The sequence below is a fragment of the Herpailurus yagouaroundi genome, unplaced genomic scaffold, assembly GCF_014898765.1.
Source record: "Herpailurus yagouaroundi ecotype Mexico unplaced genomic scaffold, PumYag 218, whole genome shotgun sequence".
In the NCBI taxonomy this organism is placed as follows: Eukaryota; Metazoa; Chordata; class Mammalia; order Carnivora; family Felidae; genus Herpailurus; species Herpailurus yagouaroundi.
The window spans coordinates 2,405,900-2,420,597 of NW_024412449.1; the positions used below are offsets into that span (position 1 = coordinate 2,405,900).

General features: G+C 47.4%; 1 protein-coding gene across 5 annotated transcripts in view; it reads right to left on the reverse strand.

The window, feature by feature from the left end:
- PARVA (parvin alpha) overlaps positions 1–14,698 on the reverse strand; it is a 193,785-nt gene that overhangs the window by 178,352 nt on the left and 735 nt on the right. The window lies entirely within an intron of this gene.

The window sequence follows — 14,698 nt, forward strand, 5'->3', positions numbered from 1 at the left end:
AAAAAAAAAAAAATTAAAAAAAAAAAAAAAGAGTTGAGTCTCTGGAGCCAAACTACCCAGGTTCAAATCCTATGGCTTCCACTCGCCAGCAATGGCAAAACAATGCGTATTATTTGTCAAAATTCATTTCCTTTCCCTCTGGGCAGACAACTGTGTTTCTTTGCCTCTCTTGCACTTAGGTGTGGCCACATAACTGACTGACTTCTGGCCAGTGGCAAGCGGGCAGAAGCGATATGCATCAAGTCTACACCTGGCAGGTAAAAGCCTCCCACTGAAGTCTTGCTCTCTTTCTCACCAGCCCCCCTTGGTTGATCGGTGAGAACTCAAAGAACCTAGAAAAATGAAGAGCAGTAAGATGCAAGGCACTTGGATCCCTGAATGACCACGTGGGAGGCAATCCAATCAAGGGAGGTGGGGGAGGTCTGGCTGGCTCAGTGGGTGAAGCATGGGACTCCTGTTCTTGGGGTTGTGAGTTCAAGCCCCATGTAGGTTGTAAAGATCACTTAAAAAAAAAAAAAAAAAAAGAATGACGCCATGGGGTTTTGCTATAAGAAATAAACTTTTATTATGTTAACCTTCTGAGAATCTGGGGCTTATCTATTATAGCAGCTAGTGCTACCTTAACTAGTACATTAACCTTGACTTTGGGCAAGTTACCTGGCCTCCCTGCCCTTCACTTTCCTCATTTGTAAAGGGGCAAAGCTGCTAATAATACCTATTTCACGGGGCAGTTAGGAAGATCAAATAAGTTAATATATCTAAAGCATCTACTACATTGCCTGGCCCATTTAGTTCTGCAAAAGTACTTGCCCCTGATGCATTTGTGTTATTATCATTGTCTTTAGTATCATTATTTGAAAAGTAATGGTATACCATCAAGAATTTCCACATTTACAATTTGGGGCCAAAATTTTATTCCAGTCAATTTCCAGTTCAATAATGAAAGCCGGTGGTATAACAGGATTAAGACAATTTGCTCAGCAGGAAATATTTCAGGAATACAGTCATTCTGTTGAGATGAGTTGCACCTCGTACAGGATGCGGCAAGTCTCTGGCACTCCCAGCCAACTTAAAAAAAAAAAAAAAAAAAATGGGAAGATGAGATTTTCCCGGCGTGTACCTTTCTGGGTTAGCGGCCAGAGCTCTCTTCATGCTCAGGACTGAGGGGAGGTGCACTGACCTCCTTGGACCTTAAAAGCCTGTGCACCCAAGAAGATCTACGAATGTCCAAACGGCACAAGAAAAGATGACCTTTCAGGGCAACGCAAATGAGAACCACAGTGAGATACACTGGAATACTACTTGGCAATGAGAAAGAATGAAATCCTGCCATTTGCTGCAACATGGATGGAACTGGAGGGTATTATGGTAAGCGAAGTAAGTCAGTCAGAGAGGGACAGATATTATACATTTTCGCTCCTGTGGAACCTGAGAAACTTAACAGAAGACCACGGGAGAAGGGAAGGGGGACAAAATGGTTATAATCAGAGAGGGAGGGAGGGAGGTAAACCATAAGAGACTCTTCAATACAGAGAACGTACTAAGGGTTGATGGGATGGCGTGGGGGAGAGGGGGCAAACGGGTGATGGGCATTGAAGAGGGCACTTGTTGGGATGAGCACTAGGTGTTGTATGGAAGTGATGAATCACAGGAATCTACCCCCAAAATCAAGGGCTCACTGTATACACTGTATGTCAGCCAACTTGACAATAAATTATATTAAAAAAAAGAAGAAGAAGAAGAAGAAGAAGCCAGAGCACATTCTCACCTCATCCGAAGCCTTTGAGAACTACATGCCCTGTGTTAAAATCCAGGCTCACCTCTGTGTGCAAATGACAATGCCATGACATATACGTGCTAATGAGTCTAAAGCTCAGGAGAGAGGTCATGGCTGGAAGTGTAAGTTGGGAGGTTACCAACACATCCAGGTAGGAGACGAAATGCTCATCCACGCTCCCATGAATGGTAATAACCCCATGTTACCAACCCTCCACAAACAAAAGTCTCTGACCCCAGATATACAAGCAGGGTTGGTTCCCCAAGGTCCCCCTTTTTAGAGCATCGGCTAGACCACGAATCACACTTCCCAGAACCAGTAATACTAAATAGGCGAGGTAGCTGGGAGCCCAAATCACTTAAATTGATGTCATATCGTTTGAAAAGCTGACATTTGGGCCCTACAAATGGAACGACAATTGCCATCTATCCAATTCCTGGCCCTGGGCTCCTGTTTCCCACCTGCTCCAACACCAATTTAAGCAATTCTGAACTTTGATCTCCACGGCAGAATGTCTCAGATTTATTGAAGTGTCAGGTCCCACTTGTGCTAACATCCACCCCTGGCAGGGCCATTACAAGGTGTGAAATCTGGGTGCCCATCACCCCGGCACGGCGACAATCACAAGGAACAAATCAATCTGCCTCTCCATAGTTATCATGGGAGCCTTGTAATTTACCATAATGACAGGCACAGAGGAAAAGCAGGCGAAGGGATCGTTCTGTGCTCCAGGCACTTGGGACATGTGCTGGAGGGGCTACTGAGCCCACCAAGAGAGGCCTTGCAACTGTCAGCCAAGAGGCAATTGCTACTCCTTGCAAAGGGTTGTCTCGGCACTTCCCCGTGTCCTGGGTTGCTTTACAATGGAATTGTGTCACCCTCCTTTTGCGTTTTTGCAAACAGCATCAAAAACTGTTGGCTCCTGCTGCCCCTGCTTCTCCCGGCTGTCACTATGAACTACCTGTCATCCACAGGTCACCTCACCAGGGCTGGGAGCCAGCGATAGCTCAGCCCTGGCAAAAAGGAAAACCCCTCTCCACTGAAAGTTTGTTTCCACGCCTGGCATGGAGTGGGGGGGGGGGGTGGATGAGTGAGGCAAGACCCAGGGTTCCTGTGTAAACATTAGGAGCCTCCTCACTTACCTCCGCTTGTGGGGCCAGTGACTCCCGAGTCCACACTGAGGCTGTAGCCTGCTCCTGCCCCTCACCTGCTCAGCCGGGGTCCTGACTTGCCTGCTAAGTTCTACCAGTGTCTGCCCCAAGCCCCTGAATCTGAGACCCCATCCTGGACTTGGATAAACCTCCCTGATTCAGAACGCAGGCACCCAACAGATGCCACGAACCTCTGCACCCTGCCACTTCAATGCCTGCCCCAACGAAGCTGGAATGCCCTGTCCCCTAAATTTGCAGACCCTGTTCCTGAACCCCTCCCTAATTTTGCCTCTCCACGGGGGCTACGGCCAAAGCCACATTGGCTAGGAATTGTTTTGCATTGAAGAGTCAATGTAAATACTGCAATTGGCAGATTATTGGTTGTACTGATGAATACATCCCAGAAAGGAGTAAGCACGGATCCTGCTCCATGGAGCACCTTGGTGTTTCGGGGAGCTCCGTGACCTGGGTTGATGTCACTGAGGGAGCAGAAACAGTCTAGTAGCCTCGCCTCCGGGCCGTCCCACATCATCACCATCATGATCCCCAGGAGACCTGCTGCGTTTTCATGAAGAGCGTCATTCATGGCTCCTCATTGCCCGACTGGGATTTTCCCAGCACGGAAGAGGGGAGGGGCTTCTGGATTTTAGATAAGGAAATGAGTGAACGGAACGCAGCATGATTCAAGGATGAAATAAATGCCCTGACACACCACTCCCTGTGAGGGAGTCGGCCTCCATAAACGACTCCCCAGAAACACTCCCTGGGGTGCTGGGTGTGATAATTCCATGCTCCATCGCGCTCAGATCCACTCTTAGCAGAGGAGATGAGACACCTGACTGCTGACTCCTGATGCAGGTTGAGGAAACTGAGCCCTGAAGGCATCAGCCCAGCCCACTCAGTCAAGATCCCTCGGAAACTCAGAAGGCTCCTGAATCCTATCCCTTCTCTTCTGTCAGCCTGGGGTGGGGAGGGGTTTCTTCCTCCAGCTTCAAGACCCTGCTTGCAACACCATGTCTCCTAAGGGGTCCTCAACGCTGGCAACCCAAATTTGTCCACCATAGCACTCCCCACCGTCTTGTCATGACCTCCTGTTTGTGGTTATTGAGTGTGGGGCAAGTCCAAGAATTCCGAAGTCGGGAGGTGCGGAGGAAGAGACCGAGACAAGGAGGGACTTGTTGATCAAACCTTCACTGGCTTTCACATAAACGGGGGAGAACTCAGCAGGGCAGGGGGTGGCTGTGACTCCCAGGGGAACTTTAAGGAAAACCATTCCAAAGGCACCGTGGGCCCTGTTAGAAGAGCAGGCAACTTGGGTTGATATACCAGGCCACGTACAGATGGAAGGATGGGCCCAAGAGAATGTTCTGAAATAAAGACCTGCCTGTACTACAGCTTACTGTGAACATGTTACTGGCCAGGAGGGAAATTGCACTCCCCTGACCCATAACCCTACCGCACACCCCACAACTTAGGTGCCCTGGTCCTGCTAGCTAGAAGCAAACAAAAACTTCTGGCCTGACAATGTTGGTTTTACTTTCCAACAGCCTACTGGGAAGACCACCCAGACCCCAAAGCAGAAATTTCTCTTTGGTCATCGATGATAAACTATCAGTGTTACACAAGCCAACTGGCACCCTTTGACCCTATAACTATACTTCCGGGCTCTATCCAAGGAAAATTGTTCTTAATTTTTAAAAAAGCTTTAGGCAGCATTATTTCTAGGGGAAAAAACAAAAAAAAAAGAGCGGGAGAGGACCGAAAGAAATGGGTGAGCAAGAGAACATTCACTCAATGAATATTATGCACCCATAAAAATGTTTAGTAATATTTGTAACACAAATTATATTTATATAATAATAAACCAAAAATACAGTTATAGAATTTTTATCTGTATAATATACATGGCATACTTATGATTGTAGAAAGTTATCATGAAGAAAAAGAACAGACAGAAGTAAACCAAAATTATAATAGTGATTGCCTTTGAGAGGTGGAATTTGCACGGCTGTTTTCTATCTTCCCATAAATCCCAAAAGCATGGGTTAATTTTATAATGGGAAAAAAAAAAACACTTTTGTTAAAAAATTAGATGCTAAGCAATTTGGTTCATTCTTTGTTCCCCTGAGAAAGTGTGCAATAGTAAAGAATATTTCTGTTTTGGGGCACCTGGGTGGCTCAGTCGATTAAGCCTCCGAATTCAGCTCAGGTCATGAAGTCACGCTTCGTGAACTTGAGCCCTGCATCAGGCTCTGTGCTGACAGTGCAGAGCCTGGAGCCTGCTTCGGATTCTGTGTCTCCCTCTCTCTCTGCCCCTCCCCCACTCATGTTCTGTCTCTCTCTCTCTCTCTCTCAAAAATGAATAAATGTCAAAAAAAATTAAAAAGAAAAGAGTATTTCTGTTTCAACTAAGTTGATGGCTTCTTCCAACCATGGCCCACCTTCTCCCTAAGGCCCGTGTGAAAGAAACACCAGGACACTAGCCACAAAGATGGTTTTTCCCAGGCTTTAGGAGGCTGGCGTGTTCACGGCGACAGAATGATCACTTAGTACGTACTAGTAGAACCAGATTTTCGGTGAGTCCTACAGCGATCCGCACTCCATGCAAATGCGCGTCCCGGGCCACAGCAAGGACACAGCATCTACAATTAACAGATTGTGCAGCGAGCCAGTCTGCCCTTTTAGTAGGTTCTATCTGTTGGCGGGTGGGAGTAGGGAGTCTTGTAGTGATTGAGCTCTCTCATTAAGCAGCAAGGACAGTGGCCCTGCTCTGGCTGTTTTGCAGATTTCCCTGGCTGGGCACCTGGTGAGTAAAGGAAGCTGAGAAGCTCAGGAAGGGATGAGCAGGGCAGGGGAATGAACAGGGAGACTTTGGACTTTGGGGAATTACAGGAATTCAGAATCTCTCTTGCAGAGTTTGGGTCTTTGGTCTCCCCCAAACCTTGCCAAGGGGCTAGTTCACTCAGTCCTCCATCATTCACTCACTGTCCTGCAAACCCGCGACACTGTTTCCACAGGGCAAGCTTTTCTGGATGAAAACGAAGAACTCCGGCCTCTACACTCGGACTGGTCACCGCCCTTGGCCAGCGGGCCTCCTTGCAGGCTCCCAGCCCCCACTGCATGATCACTACCCCCAGATCCTAGGACCCAAACCTCTGGTCCGGGGGGCCTTGTGTGTTTGTCAAAGAACAGGGATAAGTGATAAAGTCCTTCCACAAAGGGTAAAGAGATTTCTGGTAGGAGGAGGTAGTTTTATAACATGCACGCGCACACACGCGCGCACACACACCCACACAGCCACCCAGCAGTCGAGGCCTGGATGGAATCAGAGGACCAGAATTGCCATCCAAGGTTCGGCAGAGTTTGAGGTAACCTGGGGACACCCTCAGTAGGAATCAGATGCCCACTGATGATTCAGGCGGTTAGTTAGCCATTTTGCAGAGAACCTGTTTAGTACCTGGTGCCAGGCAAGGCGCGTGGGGTGCAAATGTGAGCAGACTAGACATGACTCCTGCCCTCCCAGAGCCCACAGGGAAAAGAAGAGAAGGGATGAGGTCAGGGCCTAAGCCAGATGATGAGGCCTCCTTGTCCTGAGGGCTCTAGTCCTCAGACAAAACCGTCATACGGATTTTCTTAACTGATTTCAGGCCGCAGAACATACTGAAAACTTAACAGAATGCTTATACCTTTTTTTCAAGTATTTTATTTTTTTTCAGCTTCGTTATAATCGGAATTGTTGTAGAGCTTTCCCCAAATGTGTTCTTTTTTCCACGAGAGTAGGATTTTAGATGCTTACAAACGTTTACATGAGGATTTCATCTCTTCTGTGCTAATGGCTAAAACATAATTATGAACTGTGCTTGTTAAACCAGACAGAGATATTCCATGAGACACGATTCCTAATATGGAGGTGTCCTTGGGCAGGGGCCCACTTATCCTGGTTCCCATCTCCTCCTCCCGACACAGAGGTGCCTTCATTAGTGGAGGAAAGAAAGAGGTCTTTGTGATGATGTCATTCCCAGACCACCCTCCACAGACAATAAAACTGAATTTGAGAGGAGTCTGGTGAAATGAGAGCTCAGAAATCATAGAACGCCAGAACTTCAAGGGCTCTCGGAGGTTATGTAGTCTAACCTGCCGATGTTAGAAATGGGCCAAGAGGAAGAAGCCTGAGATTACACAACCAGTTAGCAGGGGACTATTTTCACCAAGGTAAATATGGGAAAATTCACTGCACGGAAACTCCAATGTCATTAGGCGTTAAATATTATGCGAGGCAGGAGGGCTACAGGAAGGGGGCTCTTGCCATGTGGGGCGACAGGCTCGCCCACAGATGGTCGCAGTGCAATGCGGCCAGTGCTACAACAGAGCCACGGACAAGGTGGGGTGGGACCACAGAGAAGGAAGCACCTCGCTCCCTGGGGGAGCTAAGGAAGGCATCAAGCTGAAGGGGAGCTCTGAATTGGGTTTTAATGACTAAATAGAAGTTTGTTGTATAGAGAAAGGAAAAAGGTCATTCCAGAAATTTGGAACAGCATGTAACAACATGTTAAAACGTGCAAGAACGTGATGTGTCTGGGGAATAAAGGGTGGTTTGGTGTGGCTAAAATGGAGGCTTCCTGAAAGGGAATTGAAGGCAAGACCAGAAGGGGAGACCAAGGAGCAATTGAGAAGGTCCTGAATGCCAGGCTAAGAAGTTTGCCCAGAGGGGATATTATCCTCGCGCTTAAATAAAATGGTATATTGGCAAAAGGATGAAGGGGGGGTTGAATAAAAAAGTACCAGAGGACTAGCGGGGTGGATGTACAACATGTCAGCTGGAAAATAAAAACAGTAAAATTTTATAAAATGAAACGATCTCAAAGGAGACAAAGAGCACTTGTGAGGCCTGACCCGAGGCGGGGAGGGAAGGTCGAATTGGCCGGTCTCCCTCAGAGACGGTTGTGTGTGGAGACAAATGGAGCAGGACTGGGCCCACCTCTGCCCATGGGCCGTAGCTAGCCTGCATCTATTTCTGTTCAGCCCAACTGCTAAGAACGGCTTTCACATTTTTAAACGACTGAAAACAAACAAGAATATTTTGCGACACATGAAAATTACATGAAATTCAAATTTCAGGGTACATAACTCAGTTTTATTGGAACATGGCCACATGTGTTCACTCACCTATTATCTACAGTAACAAGGGAAGAGCTGAGGACAGGTGGGGGGCCAGCAAAGTCTTGAAGAGCTGTTTGCCCTTTTTTTATTTTTATTTTTTTTTTATTTATTTTTTTCAACGTTTATTTATTTTTGGGACAGAGAGAGACAGAGCATGAACGGGCGAGGGGCAGAGAGAGAGGGAGACACAGAATCGGAAAACAGGCTCCAGGCTCTGAGCCATCAGCCCAGAGCCCGACGCGGGGCTCGAACTCCCGGACCGCGAGATCGTGACCTGGCTGAAGTCGGACGCTTAACCGACTGCGCCACCCAGGCGCCCCATGTTTGCCCTTTTTTTTAAAAAATTTTTAAATGTCTATTTCTTTCTTAGAGAGATCATGAGCAGGGGAGGGGCAGAGAGAGCAAGAGACACAGAATCTGAAGCAGGCTGCAGGGTCTGAGCTGTCAGCGCAGAGCCCGACGCGGGGCTCGAACTCACAGACCGTGAGATCATGACCTGAGCCAAAGTCGGTCGCTCAACTGACTGAGCCACCCAGGCACCCCACTAATTGCCCTTTAAGAAAAGGTTGCTGACTTCTGAAATATAGGATGACCATGGCCTTAAGCAACTGGTGGGATGTGGGAGAGGAAAAGCAGATTGAGGCAAGTGGGCAGTGTAGTAATTCCCTCGAGGGCAATGCTGAATTGGAGGAACCTGTGGCATACCCAAGAGACAGTGGGAAGATGTGCCTGGACTACAGGTGAAAGATCTGGGCTTAAATGTGGATTTGGGCATCATCAATGGGCAGATGGTCATTGAAGCCATGGAAGTGAGATAATCCATGGGAGAGAAAAACATAAACACACCCCAAAACAAAGAGCAAAGCCGGCGAAGTCAGAAACCCAGGAAATGCTACTGAGGGGATACACAGACGAGAAAAGTCCGAGAAGGAATCTGAGAAAGACAAGGCAGAGACACAGGGAGCAATTTCAGTGTGAAGGAGGGCAAGGGAGAAGATATTTTAAGGAAAAGAGAGCTAAAAAAGAAATGTCAAGAGCCCAAGTGCAATCAGGACAGAAGAGGAGACAGTGGGTCCTGGAGCCGTCAGCCAGGGAAGCTGAACAGTGGGAACAGGTGAAGACCCGATGGCTTCCAGGACTCCACGCATAACTGCCTTCCTCCGTCCCACTAGCCACTCCCACTCAGTCTCTCTCCACAGGTCCTCAGTGTTCAAAAGCCTCGGGGCTCAGGCCCTGGACCTCTTCTACTCCCTAGCCCAGACACCTCCCCCCTGAACTGGGCTCTCAGAACCAACATGGCCGCTGCAACGTCCAGCAGGCACCTCTACTGACCAGGCCCCACGTGCTTTCTCCCCAAACCAGCTCTTCTGGTGGACTTCTCCAGCTCAGTTAAAATCAGTCTTGTCTGTCCAGTTGTTCAAACCCAAGTCCCTGGAGTGCTCTCAATTATCTGCTCGTCTTCCCTCCAACCTTGCAGGAAACCCTACCCACCACGTCTTCAAACTACATCCAGGGTTTGGTGTCCACCCCTCCACTCCGGGCGCCACCACCACCTTCCCGGGTCATCAGAGCAGCCTCCTAGCTCGTGTCCCTGCTTTGACCCCTTCAGTCACTTAGCACCAATGATCCCGCTGAAACAGAAGTGCAGTCGTGTTATTCTCTATGCAACAGCCCCCCCCATACCTTCCTATCTCATTCTGAGTAAAGGCCCCAGTCATACAATCGCCTCCAGGGTCCTGCACAACCTGCCCCCACCCTCAGTCTAATCCCTGAGACCTCACTACCTTCCACAACAGTGCTTGCTCTCTCCTCCAGTCACAGTGACCTCCGTGCTGGTTCTCAACACATCACGTCCACTCCTGCCTCAGAGCCTTTGAATTCGCCATTCCCTCTGCCTGCACCGCTCTTTTCCGAGATACACATATGACTCTCTCCCTCACTTCCCACAACTCTTTATCAGAATACTCTGTTCGGGGCGACTGGGTGGCTCAGTTGGTTGAACGTCCAACTCTATTTCGGCTCAGGTCATGATCCTAGGGTCATGGGACTGAGATCCCCATCAGGCTTTGTGCTGAGTGTGGAGCCTGCTTAGGATATTCTCTCTCTCTCTCTCTCTCTCCCTCCCTTTGCCCTTCTCCCCAGTTTGTGCTCTCTCTCCCACTTCTGAAATTAAAAAAAAAAAAAAAGCAAAACCCTTCTCAGGGAGGTTTTAGCCATCCTATTTAACACCGCCAACCATCATCTCTCATCCCTCAACACCCTATGTTGTTTCCTGCTTTATTTTGCTCTAAAGCCCCTATAACTATTCTAATACAATACACATAATTTACCAATTTATCTTGTTTATTATCAGTCTCCAATGCTAGAATGTAAGCTCCATGAAGGCAGGGATTTTTGTCTGTTTTCTCCCCCCACGACACCCCAGTGCCTAGCATAGTGCCTAGCACACGGTATGCACTCAGTAAATGATTACTGAAAGAGTGAGGATAGTGACTAGGAAATAAGAGAAAGTCAGTACAGGCAAGTCTTTCAAGACCTCTGGTTGAGTAGCTTAAGAGGAAATCATCATCAGGAGACTTTCTTTAAATGGGAAAGGCTCAAGCGTATTTACAGCATGTTAAGGGGTAGAGTAGCTATGAAAGAGATTGAAGATACAAGGGCAAGGGTATTTAGCTATGCCAAGTCTGGGGGAAGCAGAAATGGATGGTCCTCACAAACAAGGGGACAAGGGATCTCTCTGAAGGGACTGGGGCAGGAAAGGAGCATGAAAGGAGGTGTAGATCTGGGGCAAAGAAGGGAAATTGAACAAGTTCATACCTGGTACACAGTTTTCTATCTCAAGGTCTGAGTTCGAGCTTGAGTGGTGAGGGTTTGAGGAGGCACTTTAGAAAATAAGAATGCATGCTGCTTAGGGGAGAAGAAGAGGACTGCTCAGCAGGGCTGGGGGTTCCCCCCCCCCCCATTCCATAAATCTGTTGCAGACTTTTGGGATTTTCCCCAGTTACACTGGAAGGCCAATGATAACCAAAGGTGTAAGCCCTAGAATTATTATAAAGTTATCAGATTAAAGCCCTTATTGGACACTTTGGGCACTGGACAAAATGCTAAACTCTAAAGGATAATAAAAAAAAATGGGTAAATGATAGGAATAATCATTGCTGCTGACCCAATTCAGGGCACCTTCAGCTGGCCAATACAATTCAAGATGGTGTCCCTGGAAAGAGCAAGTCTTGAGGACAGATCTGGAGGAAAAAAGGGGCTCTTTGGCAAAGGACTCTGAAAGGCTAGTCTAAGGACCTACACCAGAGGGCTGTGTATAGCATAAATGAGGACCAGAACCTCAAAAGAGAAGATCCACAGTGAAAAACAAAGCCAGTTAACTACAACTCATGAAAATGGGCCCAGATATTCTAAGATGCTGAAATGTGACATTTTGGAATCGAGAATAGTGGACGTGCAAGGAAAGATCCCTAATTTCCAAAGGGACCAAAGCAGGATTATAAGGGCTTCATAGTGTCATGAGCTCCTTGGCCATCTGCAAAACCCATAGAATCTTCTGCAGTCCATAACGAAAAGACTATCTCAAATTAAAGACTATGTCAAATTGAATTATCGATTTTAATAGCTGCCATTCATTATTCATACCATGCTATGCATGTTACATACTATATCTCCATTTTGTAAAGAAAAACAGACACTTGGAGAGATAAGGAAGTTGTCCTAAGTCATAGCAATAAATAAGGGGCTGGGCCAGAAATCAAACCCAAAGGTGTCTGGCCCCCAAAATCATGGTTTTAACCTCTATTTTCTCTTTCTGATGTTATTTTTTTCTTACTGAAGACACAGGAGTGATGACTAGTTTTAATGTATTCTTCTGAGATTTACAGTCATTCTTTGATGTATGCAGTAGGCGTTCTTAGGAAAGCATATTTTCATATGAACTTATTGACTCAATAATCTAACATGTATTATGTCTTTCCAATCTTTGTGTCCTACAGTGGGACAACAGGTGTCAAGTGAATGAATGGCAGTCCTTGGGCCCAGGAGAATTCAGTGCTCAAGCACCGAGATAATATGTAGATAGACTGATATCAGTGAACTTGAGGAATCATATTGTAGAAAATTAGGAGGGTGGAAATAGAAGAAAGCAGTTTCTGCAAAGCACAGAGCTGAAAGTTTATGCAAGATCCAGAGCAAGATCTAACCTTACCAGTATCGAAGTGAGGGTTAGCGGGCCCTTAACAGGTACAGCAATGATCACTGAGACCCAGCACGCACACACCAAGAGCAGGTCATTTCAGACCAACCCCACTGCCTTCTTTGAGCTCACAGAACTACCACCTGTGGTGGCAAGCAGCTGGGGCTGGGTGGTGGGCCCCTTAACAAGAAGTGTGTGCTCTTCAACTCACCATTTACATCCCCTGGATTAGTTAATAGGCTGAGTCACAGAACCAGGACTTAACAGTTAAGTATAGCCAAAGACACAAATAAGATCTTGCACCTGGTTTCAAAAACCCAATTGAGGCTATCTGAGATAAGAAAGGGAGTGGTTCAGGAGCAAGAAACGTAACAATGTCTTTGAGTAAGGGTGCGCCTAAGTGGTTCAGTCGGTTGAGCGTCCAACTTCTGCTCAGGTTATGATCTCAAGGTTCATGAGTCTGAGCCCCAGGTTATGATCTCAAGGCTCATGAGTTTGAGCCCCGCATCGGGCTCTGCGCTGACAGCTCGGAGCCTGGAGCCTGCTTCAGATTCTGTGTCTCCCTCTCTCTCTCTGCCCCTCCCCCGCTTACTCTCTCGCTCTCGAAAATAAATAATAAGACACATTAAAAAAAAAAAATCTTTGAGTAAGCCAATAGGAAACTCAGTGAGAGAGAACAGTGTGATGTAGCTGAGAGAATAAGGAAGAACAGCCTTCGCTGCACTGCTGGAACCTGGCGTCTGTACCATAACAAAGGAGGGGACAGCCCTGTTCTAACCTGGACCAGACTACCACACTACTACATGGACTTCTGGGCAGCTCACTTTGAGAGGGTCTGCTAGTGATTTTCATTTTCCCCACTCCCCACTATGATCTCTGCACCGCTCTGTGCCCTGAGGAAGCTGACCCCTACACGTTGCATTGTCCAGATTCCTTGCCTGGTGACGTCCCACCGGGTGCAGCCAATCAGGAGCACCAGCAAGGGAGTCAGGGGCAAGAAGAGAGAACGCACAGAGTATCTCTTGTGCCAACGTCTCCCTGCTCCGTCTCCACATTCCTGACAGTGGCTGTGTTTCTGTCCAGTGTCAGACGGCACCCCCTTCTGCAGTTCCAGCTCTCTGTGGGTTCCGGCTTGCTCCCCCTGTCCCTTCAGGTCTAGAGGTGGTAACAGCTTCCACCTGTCGGTTGCTAGCTCCCAAGTTCCTTATCGTCCTTTCTGGGTTCCCTTACCCCTGCCCTCACCTGCGAAAGTAGTCCCTTCACTGCAGTATTTTCAAAATCCCGATTGAGTTGACCTTCTGTTTCCAGCAGGGCTCCCAAATGAAACTGAAGGGGTAGGAGGCCAGCAGGCCAAAAAAAAAAAAAAAAAAATCGTGCCTAGGAGGACCAACTAGAGGAACAGAGGATGTTTGTGCTGGTGAAGGGAAGGCTCCAGAAAACAGGCTAATCCACTTGAAAGAAGTGAAGGGCTACTATCAGACTCATTCTCCTGGCTCCATGAACAGTACTAGATACAGAGAGACCAACTCTGTATTTTTACCATAAACTTTTCTAAAGAGTGGGCAAAGGTGGGGTGAGCACTCTCAGTAGGCCACAGGCTTCAGAAATTCTGAGTTGTTTAGTCTTGGCAAAGCAGCCCATACCAGGAATACAGTAGGAAAAGCCTAGAAGGGTAGTTTAGGGCTTTCCAAGCCAAGATGTCATGATCTGCTACCGGCTATATACTACTCAGACCGCCGTTTACCAAAATAACCAAATTGGGGGAAAACCATGTTTGCTCACTCCAATGTAGAAAACAGAAGCTTAGTTCTTTAAGTGTGATAATTCTCAGCACTGACGTTCTTTTTTTTTTTACCCTTTCAGACACTTCAGAAACACAGACCTTATTTTACATCTCAGCATCACAGCCCTCAAAAGGATTATTTCCCAAACCGCTAAGCAGTCCATGAAAAACTTTCAACAAGCAACTTCTATCGACACATCTATCACCAGAACTTCTTCAGAACGGTCACCTCATTTTTCAGACCAAAATCCGAGAGGTGAAATCTGCCAATGACACAAAATATTTTACATGCAAATTGTCCTGGGTGGGGGAAGATCACCTGAATCCACACTGGTGGGGAAAAAGAAAATGTTTTTTTACAAGAGCCCTCAACTCCTGAGTTCACAGAAGGGTCACAGCGCGTGATGCTAAGTGTGTCTAATCCGAGTTTTCTCCTTGACTGCGAGTTCCTCATTTATTACAGGGCCCGACCGCTAGGAAAGCCAGCTTTTCCACTCATTCATTCCACAAACATAGGATGCCGATCACTAAGAGCGCCCTGCTGGTCTCTGGGGGCGGACACAGGCTCCGGAGGCCGATGCTGCTTCTAGAGTTCCGTGGGTCCAGGAACCCAGCTGCTTTGAAAGGCC